We start from the raw sequence: 16527 nt of genomic DNA, 5'->3' as shown, positions 1-16527 counted from the left end.
GCTGAGGTGGTCCGTCGTCGCACCGACGAGCATGGTACCGGGATCGAAGACATGGTGCAAGACTTTGATGATGCTCGGGATTCGGAAGATGAGATGGAGGAATCTGCAAAGGCCTTTTATGAAATGTTGGAGTCTTCAAAACGTCCACTCCATGAGCACATTGAGATCTGTCAGCTGGATGCAATTGCATAAGTAATGGCTCTGAAGGCTCAGTTCAACTTGGGAAGAGAATGCTACGACGTGATGATGACACTATTTGGACGATTCCTACCCAAAGGCCATGTCATGCCTACAAACCTGTACCAGTCGGACAAAATACTTCGTGTACTTAAGATGCCCTATGAGAAGATAGATGCATGTGAGACAGGATGTGTCTTATTTAGGAAGGAGTATGCACACTTGGACTATAGTCCCAATTGCGAGTCTTGCAGGTATCTTGTGGTAGACAACGGTATGGGTGAGAAGAGGCAGACCAAAATCGTAGTTAGTGTTCTTCGGTATATGCCAATCGTACGAAGACTTCAATGTCTTTTCATGGTCGAAGAGACAGCCAGACAGATGACATGGCCCAAATTGGGCAAAAGAACTGAACTAGACGCGGATGGGAATAAGATGGTGGTACACACATTGGATGGGGAAGCGTGGAAACATTTCGATGGATTGCATCAGGATAAAGAGGCAGATCCAAGGAATCCTCGAGTCTGCATCACCACGGATGGTTTTAATCCCTTCGGCATGACGACAACCAAATATAGTTCTTGGCCTGTATTTGTCATTCCACTCAGTCTCCCCCCGGACAGATTATGCAAAGAAAGAACATATTTCTGACGTTGATAATTCTAGGGCCCAATTATCCGGGGAAGAATATGAATGTGTACCTGGAACCGCTTAAGGATGAATTGGAAGAAGCTTGGGATAATGGGGTCAAGACATCGATGCCGCTAGAAAACAGAACTTCAAAATGCATGTGTGGTACATGTACTCTATGCATGACTTGCCGGCGTATGCACTATTCTCTGGATGGTGTGTGCATGGAAGGTTCCCGTGCCCCCAATGCAAGGCAGCTCTTCAGTTTCATTGGTTGCAGGAGGGTCGGAAGTATTCTTGCTTTGACTTGCATAGACAGTTCCTGGATCCTGACCATCAGTTCAGAAAAGACCAGAAGAACTTTACCAAAGGTAAAGTTGTCAAAAACTTGGCACCACCTGCGTTGACAGGCCAACAGATCCTGGATCAGTTAAACGCCCTCGAGCCTGATCCAGAGCGTCCAGGGTATTTCAAGGGGTATAATTCAATACACTCCTGGACTCACAAGCCATGCTTCTGGGATCTGCCTTACTTCAAAGACCTCCTTCTTCCACACAATATCGACATGATGCACACTGACCAGAATATCGGAGAGGCTATTTTTGGTATATTGTTCGACATAGATGGGAAGACAAACGATAATACTAAGGCTAGAGTCGATCAAGAGACACTATGTCATAGACCGTTACAAAACATGCGAGAAGGCAAAGGAAAGCAGAAGTGGTCGAAGCCAGAGGCCTGGTTCAATCTTGGAAGGCCAACTATGAGGGAAATTATCTTGTGGGTCAAAATGCACTTGATGTTCCCTGATGGGTATGCAGCGACTCTAAAGAGGGGAGCGAGTCTTGAAAAATTAAAAAACTTTTGTCTCAAGAGTCATGATTCACACATATGGCTAGAGCGGGTAATGCCGGTGATGTTACGTGGCTTTATTCCTGAGGATGAATGGCTGGTACTAGCGGAGCTGAGCTATTTCTTCCGTGTTCTCTGTGCGAAAGAATTGTTGCCTGGTGTGGTAGAAGACATGGAGGAGTTTGCACCAGAGTTGTTGTGCAAGTTAGATAATATCTTTCCACCGGGCTTCTTTAATCCAATGCAGCATTTGATTTTACATCTACCGACCGAGGCAAGATTGGCTAGGCCCGTGCAAAATCGTTGGTGCTATGCAACTTAGAGGATGCGGAAGACCCTTCGAGCTAAATGTAAAAATAAGCGTAGAATTGAAGCATCGATGGCTGAGACATTCATTACTGAGGAGGTGGCAAACTTTGTGAGAGCACACTACGAAGCCAAAAATCATCATTTGCATAACCCGAAGCCTCGGCACAATGATGCAGACCCTAAAAAGGTGGGTCCAACCTCAGCCTATGCAAAGGGAAGCTCGCACCAGCCGGTGCTTCAAAATGAATAACGTTGGATGTCAAAGAATGGCGGAACATTTCGTTGTATATCTTCAACAACCTAACAGAAGTGCGGCCGTACATCGAGTGAGTTCTCGGCACATTTTCCAGTAACTTCTAATTCCTTTGAACTGCTCTTATTCCCGGATATCTCAAACAGCCGTTACGCCGCCAAATTCTCTGATGGAGCGGTGATCGAAAATGATTCCGTCGAGAGTATGAGCTTCTGTCAAAGACAAGAGGCGGCTATTCCGGTTTCATCTCTTGGTTCAAACAAACGGTAATTATCAATAATGGACCATTTCATTTCTTGGTCTAACTTGCGGCTAATGCAACAATAGTTTCGTATTAAACTTGTAGGCTAATTTAGAGTCTATGGACGCCGAATTGAGACAAGTCACTAATGGTTTTGACTATAAGGTCCGTTCATTTGAGAAATACAACATCAACGGGTATCTCTTTCGTACCTTTGGCAAAGAGCTATCTATGCCCGACCGTAGATCTACAAATTGTGGTGTCTCTACTATTGGCGAAGGTGTTATCTGGTATTGTGGAAGAGTTGAAGCAATTTATGAACTTCAATTCTATTGTGAAAACCCACCGAACGTCGTAGTCTTCAAATGTTATTGGTTCCAGCCGAAGGAGACTAGAAGGTTCTAGCCGAAGGAGACTAGAAGGACTCATGAACATATAGGACTAGTCGAAATCAATCCGAACACCCATTTAGATATTCCCGATGTCTATATTACGGCTCAACAGGCGACCCAAGTTTTCTATCTACCGTGGGCATGCCAAATGGATATGAATTTAGAAGGTTGGTATGTTGCTTATGAAGTGCCGCCACATGTCAGACCACCTCTCCCAAATGAACAGGATTATGAACCTCACATTAACCCAGACACATATGATGGAGAATTCTTCCAAGAAACACGTCTTTCCAAGAAACGTTTCAAGAACCGCCATGCTTCACCCAAGAACATGGAAGTAGACAGCGACAATGAATCGGACTCCACCCCTGAGCCAGAACCAGAAGACCTGGAACTCGTAGAGGTTACTGATGCGGATGACCTGTCAATGCTTCACCGATTATAGAAAGGCTTTTCACAACGTCACACCGTTGAACCCGACGAGCACGTCATTCATGAAGACATGCGTGATAGTGATGATGATGATGCATTTATTGATGATGATTATTAGTTTGTAAGATTCATAACTTAAATTATATATATTTTCATATTTATTATTCATGTACATATTATTATTCATGTCAGTTATTCAATTTTTTTAATGTTGTACTAATTTATTTTAATCTTTATCATGGCAGGTCACCAGGTATTGAAAGATGGTGGGCGCTGGTCCAGATCGCTCGACGGGTTCTTCCCAGGCGCCCCACACGAGGGGTGGTACTTCCCTTCCACCCCTATCTCTCCATAGAGCCTTGGCAGACAGTCTGTCGACACCACCCGTGGGTTCTTCTTCGTCGGCGGCATTGCCCACTGGGAGAGGTGTTGGTCGGGTAGGGACGAAGGGGAAGGGTACAGGGAGAGGTGGTGACCGCGGAAGAGCCAGGAGGACTGTTGAGCCGTCTCGCCACCACCACCAGCTCATTCACCTGAGCATAGGACTACTATGGTGGACCCGTTTGCGGGGGAGGCTACGGGGACTCCGGTCCAGGAGCCTGGTTTTGACGGGCATTCGTCCCATGAGACTCCGGTCCAGGATCAGCCTCAGGTCGAGGTGCATTCGGCCCACAAGACTACGGTTCCGGAGGCTTCACACGACATGGAGAGGTCTGGATGGGATGCCTGGTTGGATCAGACCGAGTTGTCGGATTGGAGCGAGGATCTGGGTGGCTCTGGGGTCGGGAATGGCGGGGATGATTTTATGGATAGTGAGGGCGATGTGCAGGTGGACGGGGCCACCGTGTACAAGCGTGGTAGTACACGTCTCCCGGTTGGGCCGGCTACCCGTGAGCAGAGGCCGGTGATTAGACCTGAAGGAGATAGGTAAGTACATTTACTCTTTTTTTAGCTTTGGCCTTCAAGTTTTTTCAAATATCTAATGCGTTGACCTTATCATACTGCAGGGGATGGGCACACCCTCGTGGAGTCCGCAAGCCGAACTCCGTCCTTGGTGTGCTTTGCCGGACAAATTTCCCGGGGTTTATCACGTTGCCTGGTGAGGGTCAGGTTCCTACACTAGGATTTTCCTGGGAGCACTACCAGGCTGCGCAGGCCCCGCCGGAGGAGATTATAGATGGTGTCTTGTGCCACACGAGGGCCGAGATGGTGATCAAGAGCTATCCTTTTACACAATCTAAAATTAACAATATAGCTAATTATTGTACTAATCGGTGTTTTCACGTTTGATTGCAGACCTTCTATAGGTGTGAGGATGGATATGAGGAGGACGCGGACAAGGTTCTCGAGACCGGGTGTAGGCGGTTACTACAGAACTTACACCACGAGGCTCGGCCGTAGGCTATTCGAGACTACTACGCCACGCGTGGTATTAAGAAATAGAAGAAGGGTTGCCGCAGAAAGTTTCTGAAGAAGGAGCAATACATCAAGGTAATTACCTATTCTTAAGTCCTTCTACATAGTTTTCTTGAATTCATTCATAGGCATAGCGCTCAAAATTCTTTCTAATAACTTAGAGGTGCCCCCAAGTTGGTGTGCGAATAAGATGGATTGTTGGGAGGCGTTGGTTGATGAGTGCTGCACAGGCAACTGGCGAGCCGTCCATGACAATGCGAAGGATCGGCGTAGCCAAATGGTTGGTGTGCCACACCATGTAGGCAGCGCCAACTTACTTCAGTTCGGACGAAATTGGGTATGTGGTTTGCTTCATGATTCATGCAATTCAGTCTTCATGCTAATATTGTGTTCCTCTCTTTTAAGAGCATCACAATAAGATGGAGATGCCACACTTGTACGACCTTTATGGCATGGCCCATGCTGCCTCATACAAGAAGGCGAAGGCATTCTCTGAGTCTGATCTGGATGATCCAAATAACTTCACCAACATATCATCCCAGCACAAGCTCGTGACATACAGGGACACGGGGAAGGCTACGAAAGGGGATGACTTTAACCCGAGCCAGGAACCTTTGGATCCAGAGCTGGTGATGATATCTGGTGGCGGGAGGCCCCATGGCTCGATAGCCATTGGAGATGGGATAATACGTTGTGCACAACTCTCTCGGAGATCAAGGTGCGCCAGTCGAGCAACTGTCCTGAGATAACGCGTCGTCCACGGCCAGTCGATCTTGCCATCGAGGTTAGTTGTACGGACCCAGAAAACTTTCATCCATTTCATTATGTGTGTCACCATAGATCATTACTGTGGTAACGAGGAATGGTGTTTCAGGCTGCTCTTCAGAAAGAGAGAGCGGCAAACCAGGCTGCTCTTGAGAAAGAGAGATTGGCAAGCCAGGCTGCTCTTCAGGCTACTTTTGATGAGAGGTACCGGACCACGACACGATTGCTTGAGGAGGAGAGGGCCCGAAATGAGGCGGGTCAACGGGCCCTGTACGAGCTTTTTGTGGTAAGTTTTTTTCACATTAGCCAAATCATGTGTGTAATGACTGTTTCATTACTAACTAATATGCCCCACTCTTCAGGGTCTGTGCGAGAAGAGTGGTCAAGTCCCTCCGCCGATGCCCGTCCTCTCTTAGATTGGCACCGTGAGTTTCATTATAAACTAGTATTAATAATTGAGTGTCATCATGCTAAATGAGACACTGCAAAATATCTTTTCTGCAGAATAACTCCCGAGCGGCATCGCACGACCCTTCTCTAGGGCAACCGTCTCCAAACGAAGCCGCCACGAGCAACCGTGGTGTTTCTCCTCCTTGATGACCACTACGGTAAGTTTCTCTTCTCCTCTTTCATATTCTCCTTGCCTTAATTTCCCCAACAATGACATAATTAGCCCATTTAGCTCCAAAATGCCATAATAACCTCAAAATGGCATCAAAACCTTGGTTAGCTCACGAATATTATATTATTAGCTTGTTTTCCTCTAAAATGGCATAATTAGCCAATATAGCTCCAAAAAGACATAGTTAGCTAATTGAGATCCAACAAGAGGAGAAGAGGAGAAGAAATAGGAAAAATGAAAAGAAAGAAGAAGAAGAAGAAGAAGAAGAAGAAGAAGAGAAGAAGGAGAAGGAGGAGGAGGAGGAGGAGGAGAAGGAGGAGAAGGCCAAGGACCTTTTACTCCTTCTCCTCCTTCTTCTCGATTTCTTCTTCTTCTCCTCCTCCTCCTCTTTCTTCTCCTCTTTCATATTATCCTTGCCTTAATTTCCCAAACAATGACATAATTAGCCCATTTAGCTCCAAAAAGACATTATAAGCTCAAAATGGCATAAGAACCTTGGTTACCTCATGAATATTATATTCTTAGCTTGTTTTCCTCTAAAATGGCATAATTAGCTCATATAGCTCCAAAAAGACATAGTTAGCTAATTGAGCTCCAAGAAGAGGAGAAGAGGAGAAGAAATAGGAAAAATGAAAAGAAAGAAGAAGAAGAAGAAGAAGAAGAAGAGAAGAAGGAGAAGGAGGAGGAGGTGGAGGAGGAGGCGAAGGAGGAGAAGGCCAAGGACCTTCTAGTCCTTCTCCTTCTCCTCCTTCTTTATTTCTTCTTCTTCTTCATATCCTCCTCTTTCTTCTCCTCTTTCATATTCTCCTTGCCTTAATTTCCCCAACAATGACATAATTAGCCCATTTAGCTCCAAAAAGACATTATAAGCTCAAAATGGCATAAGAACCTTGGTTAGATCATTAATATTATATACTTAGCTTGTTTTCCTACAAATGGGATAATTAGCCCATATAGCTCCAAAAAGAAATAGTTAGATAATTGAGCTCCAAGAAGAGGAGAAGAGGAGAAGAAATAGGAAAAATGAAGAGAAAGAGGAAGAAGAAGAAGAAGAAGAAGAAGAAGAAGAGAAGAAGGAGAAGGAGGAGGAGGAGGAGGAGAAGGCCAAGGACCTTCTAGTCCTTCTCCTCCTCCTCCTCTTTCTCCTCCTCCTTCTTTATTTCTTATTGTTCTCCTCCTCCTCCTCTTTCTTCTCCTCTTTCATATTATCCTTGCCTTAATTTCCCCAACAATGACATAATTAGCCCATTTAGCTCCAAAAAGACATTATAAGCTCAAAATGGCATAAGAACCTTGGTTAGCTCATTAATATTATATACTTAGCTTGGTTTCCTCTATAATGACATAATTAGCCCATTTAGCTCCAAAAAGACATATTTAGCTAATTTAGCTCCAAGAAGAGGAGAAGAGGAGAAATGAAAAGGAAGAACAAAAAGAAGAAGAGCAAGAGAAGAGAAGGAGAAGGAGAAGGAGAAGAAGGGGGAGGAGAAGAAGAAGAGAAGAAAGAGAAGGAGGAGAAGGAGCCCACCTTATTCTCCTTCTTCTTCCCTCCTTCTTCTCCTTCTTCTTCTCCTATTCTCCTCCTCCTTCTCCTTCTCCTTCTCCTCATCCTCCTCCTCCTCCTCCTCCTCCTTATTCTTGTTTTTTCTTCTCCTTCTTCTCTTCTTGCTTCTTCTCTTTTTTTCTTCAATTTAGCTTATTTCTCATATATATGTTGTTGTTCTTCTTCTTCTGACTTTCTAATTCCCATTTTGATGATTGGATGTACTACATGCATGGAAGCTGGCATTGGAGTGCTTTAGTTCCCGTTTTTATTTGAGTTGATGAATAATGTGGAACTATATGTATATGTATATATGGATGAACAATATATGTGCAAAAATAAGTATGTATATGTGGATGAAACTTTTTATGTGTTGGTTCTTTTGATATATGGGATGTACGTTGATGAACAAATGGCATTGATGAGCTTTATATGTATATCATATATGTGTTGTGACCTATTTATAATATATGTGCTATGAATTATATATATATATGTGCTGTGAAATAGAAAAAATAAACAAAAATGTGACAATATAGGCTCTTTGCCGTCTGCCAGCTGATGGCAAAGGCCTTTGCCATCAGCTGACCGACGGCAAAGGTGCCACATGGCACCCAGTTGTGCTCCCTGGGTGTCCATATAGTCTCTTTGCCGTCTTCTTCCTGGGGGGGGGCAGACGACAACGAAGAGGGCACAGAGGAGGGGGGAGGAGGGGTAGGCAGACGACAAAGAGTGGAGGGGGCAGGAGGTGGAGGCAGACGGCAAAGAGTGGAGGTGGAGGCAAATGGCAAAGAAGAGGGCGAGACAGACGACAAAGAGTGGAGGGGGGGAGGAGGTGGAGGCAGACGACAAAGTAGAGGGCGAGGCAGACGGCAAAGCCTCCGTTAGCCCCTATCGGAGGCAACGCCTGTCGGCTGCCGTATTGACCTCTTTGCCGAATGCTCTTATGGAAAGCTCACGGCAAAGCTCTTTGCCGTCCGCTTCGGTGAGGCTGACGGCAAAGAAGCTACAATGCCGTCGTAGGCTGACGCAAAAATTTTGCCGACAGGAGTTTTCTTTGCCGTCTGTGTATTACTCACTGCCGTCGGTGGAGTCCTCTTTGCCGTCTGTGATGGCAGACGGCAAAGAAGCTGATTCCTGTAGTGAGACCCTCGTGATCACAACGATACAAAGTATGGCAGTACTCCCGAACAATCTGCACCAGTACTGGGGACATCGGGGGTATCTCGCCACTACTAGTATTGAAGCAATTACGAACATCCTTCGTTCTGAGATACTCAGAAATCTGAACGATGGTGATGAGCACAAGAATCCCCTGGAGCTCAACTCCCCGAAAGAAATCAAGGCAGACAGGAGGCACCAAGACAGAACTATGTCACATCGATATAATATATATTTCAAAGTACCCGCGTGATCCTAAAAAAATTGAGCAAGAAGAGGAGTAGAATTAAGATTTCCTAAGTAGAGAACCTCACCAGAGCATGGAAGAGGAGAAAAAAGAAACCTACTCTCCGATATAACTAAGACTCAAAACATTTTACTAGACTCAACTCGGCCAAGTACGATCACACAAAGGCTCCTATGGTCGTAAGGCTCTGATTGCCAACTTGTAACGACTAAGATGCGGTCCTTTCCTATTTAGGGGGCGATGCCCCAAAATGGAAGAAGTGCATCTATGCATTTCGCAAGCAAGATAAACATAGCACATACATAATTAAAGAATGACAAATAGGGAATCGTTTGCCACCTCACATAGATAATATCAGAGTTTACATCCACACATTTATTCAGACAAGGTAGTTCCGCTACAGACTACATAACTTGAGAAAAGGCTATGCTATCCCGCATGCTTGCCCACGATCACTACCATGGCCACAGTCTTCTGGATAGTTCACGTACAGGCGGTCGTTCTCCTCATCGTACTGCCACGCCAGCTGCGTGCCATCTAGATCACCTGTGTCGGGCGTACCTGTACCTGTTGGGGTGTTGAAGTAATCTGTGAGGCACGGGGACTCAGCAATCTATGACCTTGGTACCAAAACTAGTCAAGTTATTAGGTAAGGAAGGTTCAGTGTTTAGGTTGCAGCATCCTAAGCATTTATGGTGGCTAACTTACGGAGAACAAGTTATAGATGTGGTGGTCTACGCGAGCGGACGAAGACTAGGTGATCACTAAGTGATCCTGAACACCTTCTTATGTCAAACATAACCCCACCGTGTTCCCGATCGAAGAGAGGTCTTCGAAGGGGACAGTCACAGTTACGCACACGGTTGGTAGTTTTATTAGATTAAGTTCAAGTTATCTATAACCGGATGTTAACAAATAATCCATGTTGCCACATAACCGCGGGCACGGATTTCCGAAAGATTAAACCCTATAGGGGTGCTCCAACTAGTCCATCACAAACGGTCACGGGCCGCAAAGTAGTCCTCTATCACGAAACTCGAGATCTCGTCGGATTCCTCAGAGGAAAACCTCAACTCTCGGGAGAACCAAAGCTTCACCGGGATTCCTATACGCAAGATATATCACTAAGGTAAGACAAGACTAGCAGGAACTCCCTCGTGTCGATGACCCCGATAAGAGCCGCGTATCTCAGTCTCAGGACACGACGGATCGAACTAGCTACGAGAACCAAACCTCAAGTTTCCTTGTGGTCGCCCCGCAGGCAGACCAGTTTGGACCAACACTCATGAGGAGCACTGGCCCGGGGTGTTGATTAAATTCCTCGGGGAAGCTATTCCCTATGCAAAACTAGTATTAGGTGATTAGCAAATTAAAACCAATGTTGGGTCCTGCCGGACAAGTCTTAACACTATACGATTTATCAAGGGGGTCCCCATAACAACCCCGAACGTGTTAGGAGCGATCAGTTATGGAATCAAACACCGATAGCTAGAAATTAAGGCGGCAATAACGGAACAAAACACCCGGCAAAAGGCTAGGCCTCCCGTCATTTACCAAGTATATAGGTGCATTAATTAAATAGCAGTTAAGAACATAATGATATCAAATTCTCATGTTAACACATGAGACAGCTGGCACCTGCAACTAGCAACGCTAACATTAGAGCTGAGCACGCCTACTTAGCCAGACAACATTAGCTAGGAGGGGATAGTGTTTGGGTTTCATGGCAATATCAGGAGGCAATTATATCAGTGGTAGGCAGTGAGCATATGGCGAAGGAAATGTGAATCTAAGCATAACAAAGCTAGAGACGGTATCAAGGTCACGGTCCTCTTGCGTGTGATGTCTTCAGCTTGGAACTGCTCTTGTTCGTCCTGCATGTACTCTCTTAAATCCACGTACTCGCTCTCTGATCCCGGTGCTACCCAATATAAAAACAACAGCTAATGAACAACAACACAACATGATGCAACAAACACATGATGCATGAGATGAGAATGAAGCATGCATCTCTATTCTAGTCACTTGCATATGCATGAGAAGAAAAGACAAACTTCTGGATAGAACTTCAGTCTAAGATATCTTGACATGAATGAACATGACATGAACGAGTGCATCACGAGAAAACGATGCAAAAACATATATGGAACCTTGAGAACGGAGCTACGGATCAACCGGAAACTACGAAACAAGGAATGGAGTCCTACGGATCAAATCTACCACAAGCACTCTCCAATGGAATACTTCTGGTATTCCCAGGTTGCCACATGACCAAACAAACAAGTATAGGTGGGGTGGTGGAAAGGAACTCACCACACCACCAACTATGCACTCACAAGCTTCAAAACAACAAAACTATGCAATATGTCCTAAACAGCAACATAGCAGTTTGAGAGCAACATGCAAGGCACCTCCAGCCACCCAAATGTGCCAAACAAGATATGTGTCAAAAGCTATTCAAAAGTTCTACAAGCATTAGCAAGAACATAATACAAAGGAGTTACACACAGAAATATCTACAGATTCTAACTTGGACAAAAATATCATATTTTCACAAGGAGATAATTGACAGAGAGCTATACAAACACAAAAGCTCCAACTCTCTAGTTCATTGCAAGGGCTGATTCCCAACACATGAACTGTTTCAACCACAATAACAACGGAAGAGAATAACAACAGTTTCTCAGACTTAGTGAAAATCACAGATTTTCACTAAGCTGACAATTTCAGCCACATGCCTACTTTGACAAGGCACAACTTGCACATACAAACTCCTAAGCATAAAACAAAACCACCATGTTGTAGAGGGGTTTACCCACTACTGCCACATCAAGGAATCATCCTCTTAGGCTCATCACATCACATGGCACCAAGCTGTAAACATAGATCAAAACAGAAAAATGACATTTCTAGAAATTGTCCAAAAGGGAAATCTGATTTCACCAATGAATTCCTGGGATGATTCTAGCCCAAAAACATATATAATACCAAGGTACTTGCATAGAACAAATAGGCACAAAGTTGAAAGGAAAAACTACATGGAATCACATAGACGCAAATAGTGTCATATCACATGTGTTACTCACTAGTTCATCACCTACACATGAACTTGCACACACTCACAATCCAATGGTGACATGAGTATTTAGACCTCATGTATGTGTGCCATAGCACATCACCATACACACACATACATGCTAGCATCACAAGTGCCCATGCACCACACCTACACATGCTAGTATCTAAAACACACACATACTTACGCTCACACCACTATCACTAACACCTCTTACACTAGAGCACATCACCACAAGAACACATACACACATACAAATGGTTACATACATCTACACAAGCACTTGGGTGCTTGCACCACACAAGCACACACCTCATACATACATACACTAGCACCACTAATCCCTACACATGCACACTAACTAAGCAAGGGAAAACCCCACTGGTTTAGATATTTTAGGAAACAAAACATTGCTTCCCTAGCAAATAACAGCCAACAAACGAAATCTGCAAAAGAAAAAAAATAACAAAACAAAAGGGGTGCTTGGGGATCGAACCCTCAACCTACTGCACTCAACACACTAGCACAACCACTGTGCTACTGCTCCTGGCTCGACAGAGAGAGGAAGGCAAACATGGTAAGTTTCCCTCTGATGCTACTGTGCCACAAAATGAAATAAGCAAAAGGGGTGCGCTGCGGGGCTCGAAACCACGACCTGCACCAAGGTAAAACACACCACTGCCACTGTGTTGCGCTAATGATACTTAACAAAGAGCGGGGCTTTGCTCTTTGGAGCAACCCCCTCTGGATCTACTATAGCTAGACGGTGGCCGGAACAGGGGAAGATCACTGCTGGCGCTACGCTTCAAATTGGACACATGCTGGTTGCTGGAAGGGAGAGGGATCTGCCACGGTTCCATTTCGCCACTAAGCTCGATGTGAGACGCCCTACAGCTACTGCTCCACGAGCACGCGGCGGCACCAGTGACAGAGAGAATTACGGCGGCGTGCTACGGGCCTACGCTTGATCTCCCAACAGGTGAAGGGGAGGAGTGTTGCTGCTCACCCACTGGTCGAGGAAGCCGCGCCTGCCGGAGAGGAACAAGGGGAAGTCGAGGAAGAAGCCGCTGTAGAGGGATTCGTCGGAGCGGAAGGGGTCATCGTCGAAGTAGTGGAAGCAGGGGCGATTGGCGACGATTAGCTGCGGGAACAGACTCCCCTGAGGTCCCGCATGCTCCTGGAACGCTTGCAGAGGAAGGAGGTGTACGACAACGACGGCGATGAGCTCTTCACGGATCAGCCATGGCGGAGGAGGAGCTCGCCTACCTGCTTTCGACGATGGAGAGGGAGGAGGAAGATGGGAAAGGAGGTGGCGGCGCTGCGGAGGAACCCTAGCACACTGCCCTGACGCCGAGGATTAAATGGGGGGCCAGGGAGGCCGCTTCGACGTCCATGAGCGACGGCGTTGACTCTGTGTCTCGCGCTCTCTCTGACGAACTAACGGAAAGGTGTGGGAGGAGGCAAACGGCGTCTACAGGAGAGGGAAGGGAGTGGGCTGCGCGCGAGGATGGTATTGGGCCATCAAGAAGGAGTAGGCCCAATTGGAGGCGCGAGGTAAGAAAAGAAAAACCCACTGGGGTATTTCTATTTAAAACAAAACAGAGATAAATAAAAACACACAACCATCACTCTTGACCCTAAAATAAAACAAAAATGCCCCTGGTCATAAGGGAATTATGACCCAATAAAATAAAATGAAAAGAGGATTTTTAGAGCACTTAAATATTTACAAAACACTATTAAATCACCTCTTTTGTGAATATCTACCCCTCTCAAACATAGATTCAAAACACATTAAACCTAGCACCACATCCACCACAAAATCACTCTATGATCTACAATTTTGAACCAGGGTTAGAGCAAGTAAAACTTGAGCTTGAGAAATAGAGAAGGGGGGGGTTTTGAAACCTAGTTGAAATATAGCATAGTTGAAACCCACGTTCAAATACAGCACTTCACTATCACATAGCACATCAACATCACAACCACATACATGGATCCACAACACAACAAACACAAAGATGGCATGGATGATATGGATGCATGAATGCAAAGGGGAGACAAGGTAATATCACATGAAATAACACATGCATATATTTCACAAGGAAATGACATCATGGACCCAAACATGAAGGTTCCAAAATATGGCAGGTTACACTCTCGGGCATTACAGACCATCTCCTCCTTTTTGCCTCACAACCTCCACCACACTCTATTCCACCTATAGTGCTATATCCATGGCTCACGCTCATGTATTGCGTGAGAGTTGAAAAACTTTGAGAAAATAAGAGTGCGAAAACAATTACTTGGCCAATACCGGGGTTGTGCATGATTTAAATTCGTTCTGTGGGGATGAGGGAGCATAGCCACACTATATAATTTTGTAGGGATAACTATCTTTGGCCTTGTTATTTCAAAAGTTCATGATTACTTTGCTAGTATGCTTAAAGTATTATTGTTTTCATGTTAATATTAAACTATGGTTTTGAATCTTATGGATATGAACATTCATGCCACAATAAAGAAGTTACAAAGAACAAAAATGTTAGGTAGCATTCCACATCAAAACTTCGGTCTTTATCACTTCCGTACTCGAGGACGAGCAGGAGTTCAGCTTGGGGATGCTTGATACGTCTCCAACGTATCTATAATTTTTGATTGTTCCATGTTATTATATTATCAACTTGGGATGTTTTATATGCATTTATATGCTATTTTATATCATTTTTGGGACTAACCTATTAACCCAGTGCCCAGTGCCAGTTTCTGTTTTTTCGTGTTTTTGACCTTCTTCAGATAAGAATATTAAACAGAGTTCAAACAAAATAAAACCTGCGGGATGATTTTTTCCATAACAAAAGGGATCCAGAAGACTTGAGAACCAAGCCAGAGGTCCACGGAGGAGGCCACGAGCCCCCTATGCGTGCCCCGGGGGGCGCCTAGGAGGCTCGTGGGCCCCCCATGCCTCCTTTGCCCTACCTCTTTCGCCTATAATTTCCCTAAAATCCCCAAACCAACAGAGAGAGCCACGAAAATACTTTTCTGCTGTCGCAAGCTTCTGTTTCCGCGATCCCATCTGGGGACCATTCTGGTGCCCTGCCGGAGGGGGATTCGGACACGGAGGGATTCTTCATCAACACCATTGCCTCTCCAATGATGCATGAGTAGTTCACCATAGACCTTCAGGTCCATAGCTAGTAGCTAGATGGCTTCTTCACTCTCTCAGATCTTCAATACAAAGTTCTCCATGATATTCATGGAGATCTATCCGATGTAACTTTCTTTTGCGTTGTGTTTGTTGAGATCCGATGAATTGTGGATTTATGATCAGATTATCTATGTGTATTATTTGAGTCTCCTCTGATTTCTTATATGCATGATTTCGTATCCTTGTAATTCTCTTCGAGTTATGGGTTTCGTTTGGCCAACTTGATCTATAATTCTTGCAATAAGAGAAGTGCTTGGTTTTGCGTTCATACCTACGGTGTCCTCACCTAGTGACAAAAGGGGTAGCGAGGCACGCATCGTGTTCTTGCCATCAAGGGTAAAAAGATGGGGTTTATATCATATTGCATGAATTTATCCCTCTACATTATGTCATATTGCTTAAGGCGTTACTCTGTTTGTTATGAACTTAATACACTACATGTATGCTGGATAGCGGTCGATGTGTGGAGTAATAGTAGTAGATGCAGAAAGTATCGGTCTACTTGTCTCGGACGTGATGCCTATATGTATGATCATTGCCTTAGATATTGTCATGACTTTGCACGATTCTATCAATTGCTCGACAGTAATTCGTTCACCCACCGTAATACTTGCTATCATGAGAGAAGCCTCTGGTGAACACTATGGCCCCCGGGTCTATTTTAAACATTATATATTCAGATCTACATACAAAAATACCTTGCTGCACTTTTATTTATTTATTTAATTATTTATATTTACCTATTACCAGTATCAGATCTCACCTTGCAAGTAATCGTAAAGGGAATCACAACCCCTTTATCGCATTGGGTGCAAGTTTGTTTGTTCTTGCGCTGGTGCCTTGGTGCCTCATCTTGATACTCCTACTGGATTGATACCTTGGTTCTCAAACCGAGGGAAATAATTATCTCTACTTTGCCGCATCACCCTTTCCTCTTCAAGGGAAAAACCAACGCAAGCTCAAGAAGTAGCAACCTCCACCCTCCACTCACCTCTCTCCCAGCTTCTTAGTTAATTGTGTATGATCTACTGTTTATCATGCAGTTAATGCGCCTAGATGGAGGGATTAGTTTGCTTGTGATCCCATTGCACTGCTCTATGTAACCATTGTTTTGTTCGCAGCTAGCTGAGAACTTGACTTTTCGTCAGTTTTTGACTCGTATACATGTACCTATAAACAAAATAATATAATGAAAAATTCATG

Source organism: Hordeum vulgare, chromosome 3H, assembly GCF_904849725.1.
Source record: "Hordeum vulgare subsp. vulgare chromosome 3H, MorexV3_pseudomolecules_assembly, whole genome shotgun sequence".
Taxonomy (NCBI): domain Eukaryota; kingdom Viridiplantae; phylum Streptophyta; class Magnoliopsida; order Poales; family Poaceae; genus Hordeum; species Hordeum vulgare.
The sequence above is the reverse complement of the archived record's forward strand: the minus strand, read 5'-3'. Positions refer to the sequence as shown.